The sequence below is a fragment of the Vidua chalybeata genome, chromosome 2 (assembly GCF_026979565.1).
Source record: "Vidua chalybeata isolate OUT-0048 chromosome 2, bVidCha1 merged haplotype, whole genome shotgun sequence".
Lineage (NCBI taxonomy): Eukaryota > Metazoa > Chordata > Aves > Passeriformes > Viduidae > Vidua > Vidua chalybeata.
This window is the reverse complement of record NC_071531.1, coordinates 106,153,346-106,171,453: the sequence shown is the minus strand read 5'-3', so window position 1 is coordinate 106,171,453 and position 18,108 is coordinate 106,153,346. Positions and strand designations below refer to the sequence as shown.

Here is an 18,108-nt window from a genome sequence, read left to right as displayed (position 1 = left end):
GACAGCCTTTAGGAGGTGTCATCAAAGGTGTCTTTTTCACTTTGAATGCAGTCACAAGGAGCAAAAGGTGCAGTATGTCTGCTGGTATGAAAATCAACTCAGCTCAACAAATGACCTTTAATTAATTTTTTGCTTCCATTTCTCAAATATGTCACTTTGTTTGGAGTAAAGTTCACTATGGCAGCTCTTGAATTCCTTTGCACTTCCCTGTCATCTCAAATTTTTGACACTTTGCCCAACCACTATTATAAAAGTACAGCTTTACTGGCATCACATATTGCTTAGAACAAGTAATGGCAGAGTGCCAGTCTGGCTCTTTCCTCTCCCTACTTTTTAATCTAGATTATTATTACAACAAAAGCTTAGTGCACCAAGAAACGTCCAGTCAGGGAGCCTCAGCATGCACTCTCTATACAGTACCCATTCATATACAAGTTAATGCATGGAGAGATCAACACCACTAAAGCCAAACTGCTAACAGCTCTAGTAAAACATTTACTGGGCTTATACAAGAGCCAATCACCTGATCTTAGAAGAAAATCTTACATATGTACCTTTACATGTACCTAATGCCACTAGCTGTGAATAAACTGCTAACATTTGTTCTTAAACACAGAAACAGGGAAAAGAGAAGACATTTTAAGTTTCTCTTGAACTGAAAACTGAAATAAGGCCAGCTCACAGTAATATTGATATAGTTTCAAAGCCCTCTGAAACCAGTGCTGAGAAAGGACTACCTTACCAAATCAATGCCCAGAAAGTTTTGTGGTATTAATCAGGATGTTGAACTGGGGTGAACTCATGTCTCTGTCATGTGACAAGGGGACTGTGCTCTCCAGCAGTGGCACTTGTGCTTCTGAGAAATTCAGAACTCTCAACTCCTGTTACTGGTTAGACTGTAGGTTCTACTTACAGCTCTCTGTCAGGTAAATCCTTCATGGTGACTCTGAATTTCAGGTACACTCTCACAAACTCCAAAGTTCAGCTATTTCCCACCCCACTTTGCTGCATTGTTGTTATGCCCACTCATTGTGCCTTGTGCTTTTCCCACAAGGATGCACAAGGATTCAAATTTCACACTGAAATTCAGAGTTATCTGCTTCAAAAGTGCCTTATTTAAACCAGTGGAGGATGCTGGCACTGCCTCTTCAGGACTTTGACTGACCCCCAAAGTGTTCAGAACTGTCAGAGTCACTACCTGCTGAATAAACCCTGATAATTTGAGACTGCACAGACTGCTGGCTAAGTATTCCAGTGGAAAAAAAGATATACAAATTTAATTTTACTTCAGTACAAGATTACTATGGTCTATCAATAAAAGAATGGCACTATTACAATTGAATTTATCCCCAGAAGTTTTGGATAAAATAGCATCTAAAAACATTACAGTGTGTTTTCTCAAGATTAAGACTGAATTCTTACACAAGCCTTGATATGCTGATCTGTGGTCATATGCAAATGGTATTTCCCCTTCTAATCTCCTCTCTGGCCCCAGGGATTCCGTAGTGTTGGGAAATCCCATTCTCAGAACAACTCTAATTTCTCTTACCTCTCAAGTCACTTCTGCAGAAAAATTATTTTCTAACCGCTATGCTTAAAAGCACTGCTCCCTTCCAGGCAAGAGGAAATCCCACCAGGCTTTTGCAATGCAGTATGTTTAACTATGAAAATAATTTGTCTAAAGATTGCAAACAAAAAACTTCGACTTGTTGAAAGAAATTTAAGACTTACTGTCTTCTACACTGATGCTTGCAATTCCTGTAAATTGATAATCCCTTCTTAAATAGGCTTGACAAGTTGGTAATTAATCCTCCACTAGAAAATATGGGCACTGAGGCAATGCACACCATTTATGCTTTGCATTGCGCTTTTTAAAGAATAAATTCTTTAATGATTATTTTTCACATTGCTGTCATCAGGATGACTCGTGAAAATGCAATCCTTTGTAAAAAACACTTTAAAAATATACTTGGAATGCTGAATATGTGTACATGATTGAAACCTGTTTGTAGCAACCAGGCAGTTGCGGGTTATAAGGCAGGTGTAACTTGAGCGTTAAGGATAGCAATCATACTCCAGTAATCTTTATTGAGAAGTGAACAACATCCAATATGTATACATGTGTTTTGTCAGTGACTATTACAATGCTGATGGGGGCAGCATTTGGAGAGTGGAGTTTCTTAGCCCGATTTTCACATAATTATGTGGTTTCCCAGTACTTATTCACTGTTTACTTACAGTTTCACTCAGAGGCAAAGGAAATACCCTGTGGCACACTCAGTTCTTCCCAGGGCCTTATTCCTGTGCCATGCATGCTTCCACTTGCATGCGAGGCTTGCCAACATCAAACCTTTCTTCCTGTCAGCAGGGGAAACCCACAAAAGAAAAACTGAATTAAGTGCCTCAAAACATCGAAGTGTCATGTGGCCACCACAACAGGGCCTCCAGCTGGACCTGTGCCCACTGTGCCACTCTCTGCTCTGTCGCCCTCCCCGTCTCCTCCAGCACAGCCACAGAGCATACACCCCCCTCACACATTACTCTTTTCTGACCTATTTCTTTCTCCAGCTATACTAGATATTGGAATAAAGTAGATCAGCTTTATTTTCAAACATTCTGTGCTATTTTATAGTGTCTCAATCTCTTAATGTTTAAAGCCATAATGCATGCAAAATTAAACTCTTCAGAACTTTCACAGTGTTAACAGCTGAAGTTTCTATTTCTCAAGAAGTACCATTTTTTAGCATGACAGCATAAAGAGTCCATCAAGTCAACAATTTCCTTACCAGCAGATGCCTCCACTGGTGCCTACAAATTTACAGTTTGGTCCTCACCAGAATCAAGGTGCAAATGTTAAGATTGCACAGAACTCTCCTGAACTGGCCCTACCACATTCAAGTGAATATGAAGGGCACCAGGTGGAGGAAAACCCTCTGAAAGAATGAGAAAATGGCAGGGTTGTGACAATGGCACATGGAGTACCAAAAATAGCAAAAGGAGACAAAGAGAGCATGGCCAGAACCACAGGAAGATAAAGGCATGTTAATACTAGATAACTGGATTATTTTTTTTTTTTTTTAGTTGCTTGGTTTTGGTTTTTTGTTTGGTTTTGGGTTTTTTTTTTTTCTTTTTTTGGTGGGTTTTGGTGGGTTTTTTTGGGGTTGTTTGGTTTTTCTCTATTTTCACGTGAAAGAAATTTTCAGATCTTTGAACTTTATCAAAAGAAGGAATGTTCAAGATTCATACTATTTTTGAAGTGTGTTATGCATACAATAGCTACAGAACCACAGAACCATAGAATACGCTGAGCTGAAAGGGACCCATCAGGGCCACGGCATCCAAATCCTTGCCTCGCACAGGACCATCCCTAAGAGCCACACCCCGTGCCTGTGAGCATTGTCCAGACGCTTTTTGAAGCCGGTCAGCGCTAGCGCGGTGCCCACTTCCCCGTGAGCCTGTTCCAGAGCTCAGACAGCCTCTGCGTGAAGTACCTTTTCCTGACATCCAGCCTAAACCTCCGCTGGCCCAGCCTCAGGCCGCTCCCCCGGCTCCTCTCCCCGCTTCCCTCACGAGGTGCCGGGGCTGGCGAACGGGACGGGCCCGGCGGGAACGGCCCGGGGAGGCTGAGGCGAGGCACCGCCAGCACCGCCCTGCCCTTCCCTTCCCCTTCCCCTTCCCTTTCCCCTTCCCCTTCCCCTTCCCCTTCCCCTTCCCCTTCCCCTTCCCCTTCCCCTTCCCCTTCCCCTTCCCCTTCCCCTTCCCCTTCCCCTTCCCCTTCCCTTTCCCCTTCCCCTTCCCCTTCCCCTTCCCCTTCCCCTTCCCCTTCCCCTTCCCCTTCCCCTTCCCCTTCCCCTTCCCTCCCCGGAGCCGCGGCCGCCGCCTGAGGGCTGTGGCGGGGCCGCTACGAGCCTCTGGGTCCCGGCACAGAGGTGCCGGGCCCGGGGAGGAGGGAGGACGCGGGAGGCGGAGGGAGGACGGCTCTCGGTGGGGCTCCGGGCGGCTGCGGGAGCCCGAGCGGTGCCGGCTTCATCCCACGGCCGCCTGAAACCCGCCGGGATTCCGGCTTGGATGCTTGCTAGTCTTTCCCCTGAAAGCGCAGCTGATGTGGCCTGGGATATGTCCTTTGCATGGATATAGAGGGAATAATCTTCAGGCCGCAGACAGGAGCGGGGTTTAAGCAGGGGATGGGCAGGACCACGGGTGTTCCTCCACGGCCAAGCGCACCGTTCTGTTGAGGGTATGTAGGTGCAGGAGCGGGTGTGTTTGCCAGGGAAGGGGGACATACGTCTTTATCGCCTGTTTCCTGTCATTTGTCGCATTATCGTGTAACCATTCGGGATTTTACTGAAAGCACAATAAAAATTATTGCGGGAAACTACAGAGGAGCGCCGGTTCTGTCGGTGTGTGTTTCACGGCACCTGCTGGAAAAGGCTGCAACTGCGTCCTGGGCTGGGATTATTATAGGGATGTATAATGGTATGTGCCAGTGACCGAGGGACACAACTCACTCCTTCGCTGTGCTGCAGTCGCTCCTGGGCGTGGATACACGCACGTTCCTCGGGCACTACGGGAGAGGTCCTGTTTGTTTGCCACTGTTACTCTTATCTCCAACGCCTTACGAAATTGGCAGCAGTGCACAAGCCTCATACTCGTCTCATTTATGTGCATATGTTACACGTTAGTAGTGCTTTATTTCTTAGGGTGTCCTGAAAGAACCCTGCTGTGCTTTAAGTATTAGCTGTTGCTAACTTCCAATATTATCAAATGGGGGAGGGGGGGAAATAAACCCTGCAAGATTGTAACTGTCAAAGATTTAAGGAAGCCAGTTAAGTTCTCCTATTCATTCATGAGGCTGTAGACTTCTCTCATTCTTCATACCTTGTGTTAGAGTGTATTGGTGGGAGAAGGTAACAGGCAAAAAAAAAAAAAAGTTTGTGTAGGTATAGGCCTTTTGATAGCTCAGAATTGAATATCTTCTAAAACTACACGTTTAGTAAAGAAGAAAACAAAAACACCAAGAACATAATTCTTTCAAGTATCATTGATACTTTTTCCTTTGTTCACTTTTAAACAGAAGTGCAACACTGAAAATTTCTTTCTTCAGTTAATTAACATGTTCCTGGTTTAGCAGGTGAGAATTTATTAAACTGGTTGTTGCTGTTCATTGATGCTCACAGACTTGTAGACTGTGCACTTAGATTCCACAACATCATTCCGGCTTGAGCCTGACCTTGGGACTGCTGTTAGCTTTTTGCACAAAAATCAAAGTTTGCAACATTTAGAGATCACATTCAACTATTTAGTGGGGTATTGTTTATACATAGTAACAGTAATTTTATACATTATCTGATGGCATTATGTAACAATGGCAATATAACAACTTTCTAGATCTCCAGGAACAAATATTCTGTAGTACATGTAAGGTATTTTCCAGGTAGCCAATTTCATGCTTATTTTCCTGCCTCTTTTATGGCAGGCCACAAAGGTGTTATTGTCACTCACCTGCTCACATACACCAGAACTTCCTCTGCTCCTTGGGAAATTTTCCACCAAAAATAGGAACTGAAAGTTCAACTCTATCAAGTCTTGCAACTTCCTATCACTTAATATGTTCAATTTTATTTCAAACAATTTTGTATGTTATGGCTTGTGACCATTTTTTAACATTTTTTTCCTTGAAAAATTATTTGGGGCAGATGATACACCTACTTCAAAAATCTTAAAATGAGTGGGAAAAAAAACATGTGAAAAGTGTTAGAACTGTTTCTTGCTTTATTCAATATTCTTAATTCTACAGATAATTGAAACTAGTATTTACTATTAATCAGCTAACTTAAAACAATCAGATTGTTTCAAGGATTCAGAGAATTCAGTTAAACTCTGCCCTGCTGAAGTTAGGAGTTCACCTTTGTATTTACCACTCCTTACATTTTAAGACCATAAATACAAATGTTCAGTTTTTCTGGAAAGTTCTGCAGTGCACTGTTTCTGTATGACATTGATGCATTCTCTGTGTTATAGTATTCACCAAAATTTTTAAGTCAGGCTACACTTTGTATCTTTTAACTAATTCTACAATGTTTAACAAAAGAAGAGAAGGGAACAAAAACAAACCAAAACAACCAAAAAAAAATTTTTTTCAGTTATTTAGCTATGAAGCAACTACAGGGAGGTTGTGGATGCATGCCCCAGTGTCCATGCATGTGTCTCTGGTAGAGCTCCAGATGTTTGGGATGGCCTTTAAGTCAAACTGCATTGTCAGCATGAATCCTTTTGCATTTTCCCCACCTCAAAAATGGTATTGCACAGTTTGCTTTGAATTTTTACAAAGCTGACATGCTTATCAAAAATTCCAAATGCCTGGGTTTCTGTCATGGTTTCTTTAGGCTCAGTGTATTTGTCAGCCCTGTTCTGCCATTTTTAAGACCAGGTTAAGTTTTTGTTGACACTGAAGTGGATAAAAGCACTTCATTAAAAGAAAAATATAACAGATGAACGTCTTCTGTAAGGAAATTTTCATTGTATTTGTGCTGAAACCCAGCAGTGTAATGTGGTTTACCTTTCTTGAAGATGAGTTGCAATGTAATGAGTCACCATCCCTGGAGGTATTTAAAAGATGTGTAGACATGGCACTCAGGGATATCCTTAATGGTAAACTTGGTAGTGTTATATCGTCTTAAGGGTCTTCTCCAACCTAAATGAATCTAGCATTCAATGATAATACACTCTTGTAATAAAAAAGGTATTTTATTCCAGATCAGAATAGTAAGTGGATAATGATACCACAAGTCTTTTTATGAAATAGTATATTTTTCTGTAAAGAAGTATGGGATCAGAAATATAGACAGATTCTGAAGTATAAAGGTTCTTTAGAACTCTGTGTTCAGATGTGACAATCTCCATGGGCTCTCCTTACTCCAGGTGAATTTCAGTGTGCTGAAGGTAACTGTGAGTATGTTCCACAGTTTAGCTTTTATGGGTTTACATCAGTTACTTTGATCACAGTTTATTTATATGCACTAGATTATATCATTAGATTTTGAATTAGCGGTCCTGCTTTTTTTGCCTGTTGTGTCTCAAGCTGTCCAAATGAATTCCTTTCTTTCAGAGTGGTATCTCTAGGCTACAAGAAGCCATTGGGAAAGGATGACCTGTTTGAACTCAATGAAGGTGATTCACCATACAGCGTGTGTCCTAACTTTGAAAAGCAGTGGAGAAAAGAAGTCCAGAAGTCTGCCCCGGGATTAATGGTAGGTATAATTCTGACAATAGGCAATATCCTTGTCTGAAGTTGAGTCTAGAAGCTGGAAAAGATTTTAAAAATCCACTCGTTTATTGAACAGCCTACGTTTTGTAGGACACAGAGACCCCTCAGTGTTGAGAACAGTGATCTGTAGTATGGCTGTAGGATTTTCCTAATTGTTCAAATTCAAACTTAGCTCTTAGAGAGACTCCTGGTTACATTTCAGCATTTCAAGTGATGAGATGCCTGCTGTGCCTGGTACAGAATCTACAGTGACTTTTACTTGGTCATGAATTACCATGTTGTCAAAAACTGTTCAACACTTCTCTCTGAATTCGTCGATTTCCCTGTGTCTTTTCTTTGCATCTCTATTTCATGTAGGTAGAGAACTTTGTTATCAGTTTGCTGTCCATCATCACTATGATAATTAAGAAAGTCTCTTTTTTTTTAAGCCCTGTCAAGAATCTTTGCAATTGTTGGAGCAAAATTCAAACTGAAAATTGTTGCTTGACAACTGAAAATACTCTGAAATAATAGAAAGGTTGTTCAGCCTTAAATATAAAGTTGCTGCAAGCCTGCTATAAATGAGAATGCATTTATATTGAAGCTTATCTCTGTATATTCAGATACTTTTTGTTTTGACCTGTGATAATAATTAGAAGACGAAAGTATATTGTAATTATATTCTTGGATGATAGGGGCAACCCTAGGAATTGCATTTATCCTTTCCTGAATAACTATTAGCTCGGCCAAATAAAACCAGGCTTAATTTCTTACTCCAAAGCTTTTCTTTTATCTGTAGGAAATGTTCATTTTCAGATGAAACTGATGGCTTTAGATGGACACTCTAATATTGCATATTTTATACTGTAAATGTGGGTGAATTAAAAAAAAAAAATGTCTGATTAATCTCTATATTTTTGCAATCTTGCAGGCTTCTTGCATCCAGAGGGTGCTATTTAAGAAAACAAGTTTCCACAAGCCATCTTTGATTTTGCCACTATGGCAAAGATTTAAGTATTTATTGATTAAAGTTGCATTTCTGAAAGTTACAGCTGACATTCTGGCTTTTATGAGTCCACAAGTAATGAAGTAAGTTTTTAATGTGTTTCGTTTTTTGTTCAAAGAGCAATATTAATAGTAAAGCTAAAGGGTTACCAGGTTCTAAACCTCCCTCCACATGATTATTTGCAAATGATCTAATGAAGGAAAGCTCAGAGAAATCAGGAATTTCATAGCTAAAGGACTGAGACAAAATTAGTAAAAATTCCACATTATTGTTTTAAGTATTTAATATACAAAGATAAAATGAAATGCTAAGAAAAATGGACTAAAAAAGATACTTAACCTTCCTTCCATTTTGTCAATTTTTTTCCAACCCTACTTAAAAAAAACTCACATAAATATATAATATTTAATGGCATTTCCTGGGAAAATGCAGTGACTCTGTTATTGCATTGCTGGTACCATGACATTGATAGAAATGGTTTTTAGAAGTTGTGCTTACCACAGATGTGTAAAGAGATGATCAAATACTTGAGTGTTTATAAAGAAAAGAGATAATGAACAGAATTATTAGTTACCTCCAAAATATGTTCTGAATCAATGTAATCCTGATCAAAACGGTTAACTATAAAATTTGTTTGAAGACATCATGGCTGATGGTTATTTAAGATTAAGTTTTATTAACACCAAAAGTCAGAATTTTCCTATAGATTTTTTTTTTCTGCTCTTGCTGTTGTGGCTTATAGTTACAATGTTTTTAAGTACAAATACCTAATTTTAAAAAATTATTTTATAAAATTATTTTCTTTTATTCTTCATTAATACTTCATTGTCAGAGAAGTCAGCAATAGCATATTCATGTTGAGATTTGTATTTGAGAATTGCAAGGGATTGGAAAACACAGATAAAACCTGCCATTTTTGACATCATAATTTGTTGTGATCTTTAGCCATATCTAGATCCAAAATGGACTCAATTAAACAAATTTTCAATGTCTTAGTTTGTGGAATGTTTGTTGTTGGCTGCTGATTTAATGGATGGAATTTAAAATTAATTTTCTTTTATTTTCAGAGCCATGATTATGCCCCATGAAACCCAGCCTAGTTCATGTGGGAGTGGCTGTGGCTGTGCTATTGCCCTGTTTTTTGTGGTTCTCTCACAAACTCTTCTCCATCAGTTATACCATTGGAGCACCATTCTTACAGCAGTTAAAATCAAGACTGCAGTTGTTGGCCTCATTTACGTAATCATGTCAGCATTCCTGAAGGCTATTTAGTTGCTGTTGTGGAGCAGGTTGGATATGGAAAGTCATCTTTTCTTTCTGCTGTTCTTGGAGAAATGGAAAAACTTGAGGGAATGGTTCAGAGAAGAGTAAGACTGTCCATCTTCCCCTGCCCTTTCCACTCCTCAATACCCCAGTTAAGCAGAACTAATGAACAGATTTTCAGAGGGCATGTAGATTAATGTAAGAAAATATTTAAAAGCACCTCCATCTTTGTTCCTATTCTGTAATCTTAAATTCTAAAGGTCACATATTCCACATTTTATGTAAAAATACAGACCATCAAACTGTGTTTTGATGTCCAATAAGACCCAGTTTCCTGCATACAGATATTACAATGGATGTAATATCTGTATGCAGTGTAATATCACAGTTTGTCACTGTGATCTTTCCCTGGAAGACTTTGCTCCATATATGTCCCAGCTCTGCCAGTTTTATTCAAAGTCATAGGTGTTTTTTAATAGGAAAGCTGTTATAGTGTAATATTCAGCAGATGGTTTGTATTACCTGATGTAATAAAAATTTTAGCAATATTCAAATCATTGATGATAAATTTTAATAGTGATCAGGTTTTGGAAGGAATTACTGGTGTTACTTTGAGGCAAAGCTGGAGTTTCAAATTTATTTTTAAATGCTGTTTTATATGTTCAGAAAGCCCAGATAAAACATAATTGTTTCCAATTCTTTTTAGGGTTCTGTGGCATATGTTTCTCAGCATGACATCGCAAAAAGACAGTTTACAGGAAAATATTCTCTTTGGTTCCAATCTAAACAGGCCATACTACAAACTTGTTTTAGAGTCTGGTGCATTACTGCCAGTTTTGGAACAGTTACTGAATGGAGACCAAACAGAGACTGCAGAAAGGGTGAGAGTCTGAGGTGTCAGAAATTAAAAATTGAACAATAAGATAAGTTATGGATTCTATGGTTTTATGATTACCTATTTGATAATTAACACTGATGACTATTCAGGGTTCAGCCAAGTACATCCTGCCCAAATTCTTACTTCAGTTACTTACTTTGAACTTAAATTTTGTTAGAGTTCTGAACTCTTAAAAATTTTGGAAATGGCTGTTTTCTGTATAGAATTTTGCATCTGCCCTGTCCTGTTCTCCAGGGGTTTTCTCTATACTGTAAAAATGCCTGTATGATTGTAAATAAAAGTTACTTTTTACTTTTACAAAGTAGCCTTGCATTTGCCCATTTTGGAGTGGGAATAGTCAGCAGAGCCCACGTTTTTATTTTCTTTTATTCAAGACTGAGTATAATACACAGGCCTTCTTTAGTATTTCCTATTTAAATGTGGATTCTTTTGGCTTTCTTTCCTTAAGGTGTCAATAAAAGTGGAGGGCAGAAGCAGAGAGTGAGCCTTGCTAGAGCTGTGTACAGCAATGCTGACTTGTATCTCCTGGATGACGCTCTTCTTCTGTAGATGTACATGTTGGAAAACATCTTTTTGAGAACCTAATTGGCCCTTCAGATCTCCTAAAAATCAAGGTAATGTAGGATGGCTTCCTTTCAAATTGTACAAACTGCTTTGTACAGTCATTCTAGAAAAGCTCACAACATTTCCAAAAGGCTGACCTTCAGAATTGGTTTGGCTCACTCTTTTCCTACAGAAGTGGGAATATTTAACTATGGAGTTGGTACCATGGGGGTTTGGAACTAGGTCATCGCAGGTGTCTCTTCCAACCCAGGCCATTTTATATGACTCTGTCTGCAGAAGCATCCCCAGGGCTTGAAGGTGACAAATTTGGCAGAGACAATAGATACCTCTATTACAAATCCAATGTTCTACGTTGCTGGCTTGCTTTACCTAGGGAACAGTGCAATAATTGTGCACACATGAGCCATATATGGTTTTCCTTTCAATGTTTCATACAGCACACTTGCTGGTGATCCTGAAGTAGTTTCTGATAGTTGGAGCTTTTATGTCAGTGCAAATTACAACAACCATTGGGCAGTTTTAAAGCAGACAAGAACTGCTCAGAGGAACACTGAGATCAAGGATTTTCTAACCATTGGTTCAGGTGATGTGCCAATATGTTCTGTCATTTTTTTGCTTCTGTGATTAAGCATGCAGCTTATGAGTTATTTAAGTTCAGGGTAAGTTTTTGAATTAATGTGCTGTATTCTAGTAGAGTCAAATTTTTTGTTCCTATTTTTGTATATATTTCCCCAGGTGATTCAGATTCTAACTGTTTGGGTGCTTAAAGCATGTGAAATCGAGACTAATGCAGTTTCAATTGAAAGAATTTGTGAACGTGCAACAGTTGATGAAAAGGTGAGCATTCATCCTGAATGCTGAGCATTCCTTTTGAATATTTCATTTCTGTGCATAGAAAATGACCACTTAGATTGACTTTAGTATTGGTGAGTGGTGGTATCAGTTAATAGTTATTAAATATTTTCTGGGGTTTGTGGGATTTTTATTTGAGAATAATATGTAGCTTCTTCATTACATTTATAGTAGTTTTCACAGCAGTTTTATTCCTATTTTGACCAGTAAAGTAGCAGTGGATTTTGTAGTCAGACTAATGCAGCTGCAGCTCAGCTGAACTCTCTGTGCTGTGTGCAACCAAGAGGAGCATTTGAAAAAGGGAAGAGAGGAAGAGAGGCCTGTCTGATATGTAACTCTTTCTCACCTCATGCTTGGGCAGACACTTGTTTCAAATCACTTTACCTTGGCTATTGTGCTTTTCTGAAAGTAGTGCCTGTGTCAAGCACAGAGGCATAAAAGCCCTTGGGAGCAGGACTCTTCTATTTCTTCATTTTCTTTTACTCTTCTCCCATGCTTATGTTTTAATTCCAATAATCGTGGATATTGTCAAAAAGACCACCAGTGGGCTGGCCTGATAAAGGAATTACAGTTTGTTAACTACAAGGCTCATTACTGGAAGGATCTTGGTTTATCCCTGAATGGTGTTTCCTTTCAGGCACAGAGTAAAGAGAAAGTACTGTATGCAGTAAGAAATAAATCAGGGGTATAAAATTCTGTTTCCCAACTTTCTCCTTCAAAAATACTTCAGATAAGGAGACTCCAGTACTAAATGCAGGAAGATGATGTTGAACAGGGAAGATGTTAAGTGGAGAAGAGAGTAAAGAAAAGACAAATGAGAAAAGTATTTTAAAGAAATATGTAGAAAATCTTATCCCTGTAATATACTGAGGTAGTGTTTTATGAATTTGGCAGTTTTAAGGAAGAAGATCCAAATTTTAAGTTAAACCTCTTGTCCACTTTGCTGAATGTTTGTTCAGAGAAATAGGCTGCCAGGTTAGGGCTGGTCAACATCAGGCATGGGATCAAGGAACACCAGTTGAGACCTATTTTAAGCCATTTGTTTGAGCTGAGAAGTGCTGGACAAAAGGGAGAGGAAATGGAAAGGATTCCCACTGAACCAGGCATGAGCTGTACAGCTTCTGAGAGAACTGGACTGGGGGCTGTGAAACTGAATTCACTGCATCCTGTAATTCCCTATATCTCTATCATTTTTCATTTAGAATGTGTAGCATGGAAAGTTACAGTCTCTATCATAAAACTTTCTGCTTCAGGTTGGAATTGTTGGAAGAACAGGAGCTGGTAAATCAACACTCACAAATTGCTTATTTAGATTTCTGGAGGGATATGAAGGCAAAATAATTCTTGATGGAATTGATATATCAACTATTGGACTCCATGACTACATGGAAATCTTAACATCATTCCACAGGTGAGACGTGGTTGAGAGGTAACTATTTTTTCTTCTTTGACTAAGATAAGACATCCAGTTTTTGGGAGAAATGATAACCTCAAAGTCCACAGGCTGCCCAGAAACAGAGGGGTACCAGTGGAATTTTGGCAATTATATGGAAGAAGCTTCAAAGCATGGAGACTGCAAGTATGACATTAGGTTTTGTATGCTGTGTCTAGTTTAACAGTCTTAGCTACATAAGAATGTAGAATAGCTACACATGGTGTTTTCAAGTTCCACCTGAGGGCAAAAATATTTTAAAATAGGTCCAACTATGTTTGAAGCCTGTAGGGAATAAAGTGATGTATACACAAATTATGTATTATGTATTTAAAACAATGTGCTGTGGTCTGTCATGTAGAGCTTACTTTTTACTTCAGAAGAGGGCAGGAAACTCAAGATTAGGTCATGTATTATTAGGATTATCTTCATGCTGGTAAACTGATTTATGTTTAAATGCTCTCATATAAGGTAAAATCTAGGACACAAAATCAATGGTCACCTGAAGTCTTTCTGCACATTCCCTGAATGCCATTCATACAAACATTTTTGTGAATGGATGATCACACTTGCAATTAATTTATCTGATGTTTTTCAAAGGAAGGCTTTGGTTTTTTCCTAGCCTTTTAGGAGCTTTAACACTGGTAATATTTCCTGTGTGCATCTACCCACAGACCATGCATAGAGATGATGCTAATATTTAAACCAAAGTAGATTGGGATTTCCAATAAAGAGATGATTAAAAGAAAATACTTAAAGATTCCTGCAAATTCTTGGCTGCTTTTCCTCTGAGAACTGTACTTGGTTAGGGGAATGGCAAATTCACCATTTTTTATCATAATTTCTAATTTTGATACAGCTTTTTTGATGTAACTATATTCTCAAAAATGAGAATACAAGACCAAAATTGATCATGCCACAGGTCTTCAGAACACAATTCATACATACTCAGTTGTAACATTTGTCTTGTTTAATTTAAGCAGCTAATGCTCTACAAATCTGAACAACATCTGACAGTTGTGAATTACACAGTGTTTTCTCAACTGCAGTTGTGAGTCTGATTTACTGTGGCTGGAGTATATTGGATCCACAGCCAGACAACTGCACTGAGAGGAACCCAACAGTGCAGTGAACTTACAGGCTGGGTTCAGAATAGAACCAAAAGGTGAAAAAAAGGGAGACTGAACCTTGTGAAGAGTAGGTGGAGTCTGGAGTGTTGAACTGCATAGGTCAGGAGAGTGGATGAAGATAAAAATCCGGGAGAGAAACAAGGGCATGACAAATACCAAAGCTGACAGTGTGCACATAACTTCTTCAGATCAGCCAAATACACCTCATACAAACAGCTTTTAAGAATCACATTAAAGTATAGGAAATTACTTTAATGTTGTTCTAGTGCAAGTAACATGAAGTTTAAATGAAGAACAAACACAAGCTCTGCTACCACTTCAACTGTCCTGTTTGGTCACTGAGCTCCCTCAAAATTGTCACTGTTCTGTTTGCATGTAACTTGCTAGTGACTGTTGTTGGCCTCTTATGCCTGTTGGGTCACAGCCACTGTGACTGCACTTGGTCAAGGTGTCTGTTCACCATCTCTAGGAGCATTAGTTCAGTCTATAAATCTCTGCAGGTATTCTTGTTGCTGAACATGTCATCTTTCCTATAGGAAATTAAGGATATTTAACTTAGAGTCATAGCCTTCTAATTTTTCTTAACAGTGCTCATGAATGTAGTCTCCAGTAATAATTCATGTGTTGCAGCCGTTGCCAGGTGCTGGGCAGGTCTTTAGTCAGCTGCAAAACCAGAGCACAGAGAATGCACAAGAAATCTCTTGCCCTTTATGTTTCACCTTAATGAAGAACTGAGCTCACAGAGACTGCATGCAATTTTTGTCCTCCTGTTCACCAGCTTCAAACTGTTACAATTTCCCTTGCAAAGATCCATTCCCAAGATTATTTGTCTGAGTTCCTTCTGTTAATGTAAGGATTTATGACAGCCTGTTTTAGGATCATGTTGGAATTGTGTATTCACATTCTGCTGCTGTTTGGGATCCATCTTGTTTTCTGGGATGCTGCAGTCAGATCTGGATCTGCTTGGAAAGCACTCTGATCTTGAACTGTAGGAGGTGCTGGAGCTATATGACTTAAAAGATTTTGTCCAGTCACTGCCAAAGAAGCTCCTCCATGAGATTTCAGGTGATGAAAATGTCAGGTACATAATCAAGCGAGTGCTAATGCTGTTATTTTCCAGTACTGTAAAACTATGTGAGAGAAAATTCCAGAGAATTTACTTCAGAAGGTACCAGGATGGAAATGACACATCTCCTGTCATTCTTAGTAGAACTATTCTGGTAGTGCAAGTTTCTTTGAGGTGACCAACTGGTCACGGTGACATAAATTCTGATGGCCTGTGCTGTATGAGAAGCCAAGGGAGTAGACTATTTTCAGCTCAAGTATATAAGTAAGTGTAAAGAAGGGGGGGTGTGGTGTTGCAACTCATGCAGCACCTCATTAGATTTGGGTAGAAAAGTGCTCATTTATTTAAATTGAAAAAATAAATAAAACCAGAAAAAAAAAAAAAAAAAAAAAAACCCAAAAAACAATGAACCAAAAAAAACACCCAATAAATTAGAAACCTACCAAAGTGCAGAGAGCTTATTCTTTTTTTTTTTTTTCTCTTTGCCTAGGCAAAACAACTCAGTTTTAACTTTGAAACATTAACCTATAATTATGCAAGGAGGGTGACACTTGAAATAAAAGAACTCTAAACTGAGGAGACAAATATTGAAGTTTTCAGCAGCAAAGGGACAGGTCTTAAATAGTGTACTGAATATCAGCTGGAATTTTTCTGACAGATCATTTTCAGGAGGACATTTCTGGAAGGTGCATACTACAGCTAACATATAGAATATCCGAACTTTTACATTATTAAAAAGTGGTTTAGCATTCAATCTGGCTCATTCCTAGTGCCCACTATAATGTAAATATAAAACTGAAGACTGGGTTTAAGATTCAAAGTTCAGCCATGGGTGTTGAAGAGTCCTATCTTAATTACTATTGATATGCTGAGCAAGAAGAAATAAAATTCCAAAGCAGGATGAACATATTTCAGTAGTCTTTTCAGAAACATAAAGTATTGTTAGAAAAGAAGTACAGACATGCTTCACAGTAATCTCAGCTTTATCTTGTGCACCTTTTCCTCCATGTGCCTGACTTGCCCTGCTCAAATGTATTTTCAACAGTGTTGGACAGAGACAGCTGGTCTGTCTGGCCTGTGCTTTACTACGGAAGACAAAAATCTGGTCCTAGATGAGGTGACAGCTTCTATTGACGTGGAAACAGATAACTTTGTGCAGTCCACCACCAGGAGTTGTTTTACAACTGCACAGTGTTAACTACAGCCCACAGGTTACACACAGTCATGGATTCAGAGAGGCAAGTTTTGATAAGCCATTTGAAAAATTAATTACTTCCTTGAAATGCATTCCCATAATCCAGAGATATTTGTACTGGGACTGGAAAATGTGGCTGAAGAGCTGATTTTTCTTCTGTAATCTTTCTGCTTTTGTATTGTAGAGTGCTTGTTCTGGATGGAGGAAGGATTCTAGAATATGATACACTACAAACTTTGTTACAATGAAAAAGTGCCTTTTCTGAAACGGTTGCAGAGGATGGGATAAGAAGATAAAGAAAACTAATGAGTGAAGTCTGAAGGAATGCTCAAAGGATCTCTGGTATTCCATATATATAGGTGCAATATTTTATATTCCATATAAAACAACTGACTTACTCAAGAGCTCCTTGCAGCATTGCTGTTTACTACAGCTACAATCTGTATATATTGATCAGGTTTCATAAAATTCAGATTTTATACAAATCACTTGTTTTTATCATACTGGCACTGGGACAACAGAATGAAGCAGGGATTTTCATGGCATATGTTAAAACTGTTGCATTAGTAAAGACTGAAAAATAAATCTTGCTGTTGATATGCTGGTCTCAACTTGAACTAAGTTGCTCTGACATTATGCTCATTTAGTTACTAATTCTTATTACGATTACACATTCAGGAAAAAACAAAACTGCTTGTTGTATGTACACAGAGACAGGTGTCACTTGGGGCTGATTTTTAGGCTATGCACATCCCCACATGTATACTTTGGTAGTTCTTGAGGCAATAAATGTGCCCCATTAAGTCAGTTTTCCTCTTGTGATCTCAGAAAAACTGAAAACCACATCTTAAATATCTAATTGAGCATTACAAAATCCCATTGTGAAGGAATCCCAAAAAATGCAGTCAGGTGGAGCTGCCACTTTGCTGGTAAATATTAATGTAAACCTCCATACTAATTACAGAAGCAGGACAGGTTATGTACACTTACTTGAAGTGTCAGCTAAATGTTTCTGCTTCTGGTAGGCCACATAAATAGTAATTTCCATTTTTACTGCACTTCCTGAAGTTCTTGAAATTTAATACCAACATGTAATCAATCTTCTCTTAAGATAAGATCTCCATCAACTGCTTAAAAAAAAATCCAACAAATTGAATAAAGTTCCTGGCTACAGCCCTGTTATATTAGTTTAATACTGACACCTGGTGTATCAAGTACAATCTTAATTAGTGCCCCAAGAGAAAGTTTTGGGCACCTCGGCTAGGGGAGGAAGCCTTCAGTACCTCAGGAACCAATCCCTTTTGCAAGAGAAAACAGTCCGAATAAGGCATCAGTGCATGGCAATTTCTACTTTATTTACTTTTATTTGTGGGGAGAGCTTTCTGTGCTTACTGCCAGGCTGACAAAACCTTTCACTTCCAGCTACCTTCAGAATGCAGCTGGGAGAGCTGCAGAC

The 18,108-nt window shown here is 38.8% G+C and overlaps 1 pseudogene; it reads left to right on the top strand.

Moving 5' to 3' along the window:
* The first annotated feature begins 4,473 nt into the window (after positions 1-4,473).
* LOC128783759 (ATP-binding cassette sub-family C member 6-like) lies at positions 4,474-17,579 on the top strand (annotated as a pseudogene).
* The last annotated feature ends 529 nt before the right edge of the window (positions 17,580-18,108 follow it).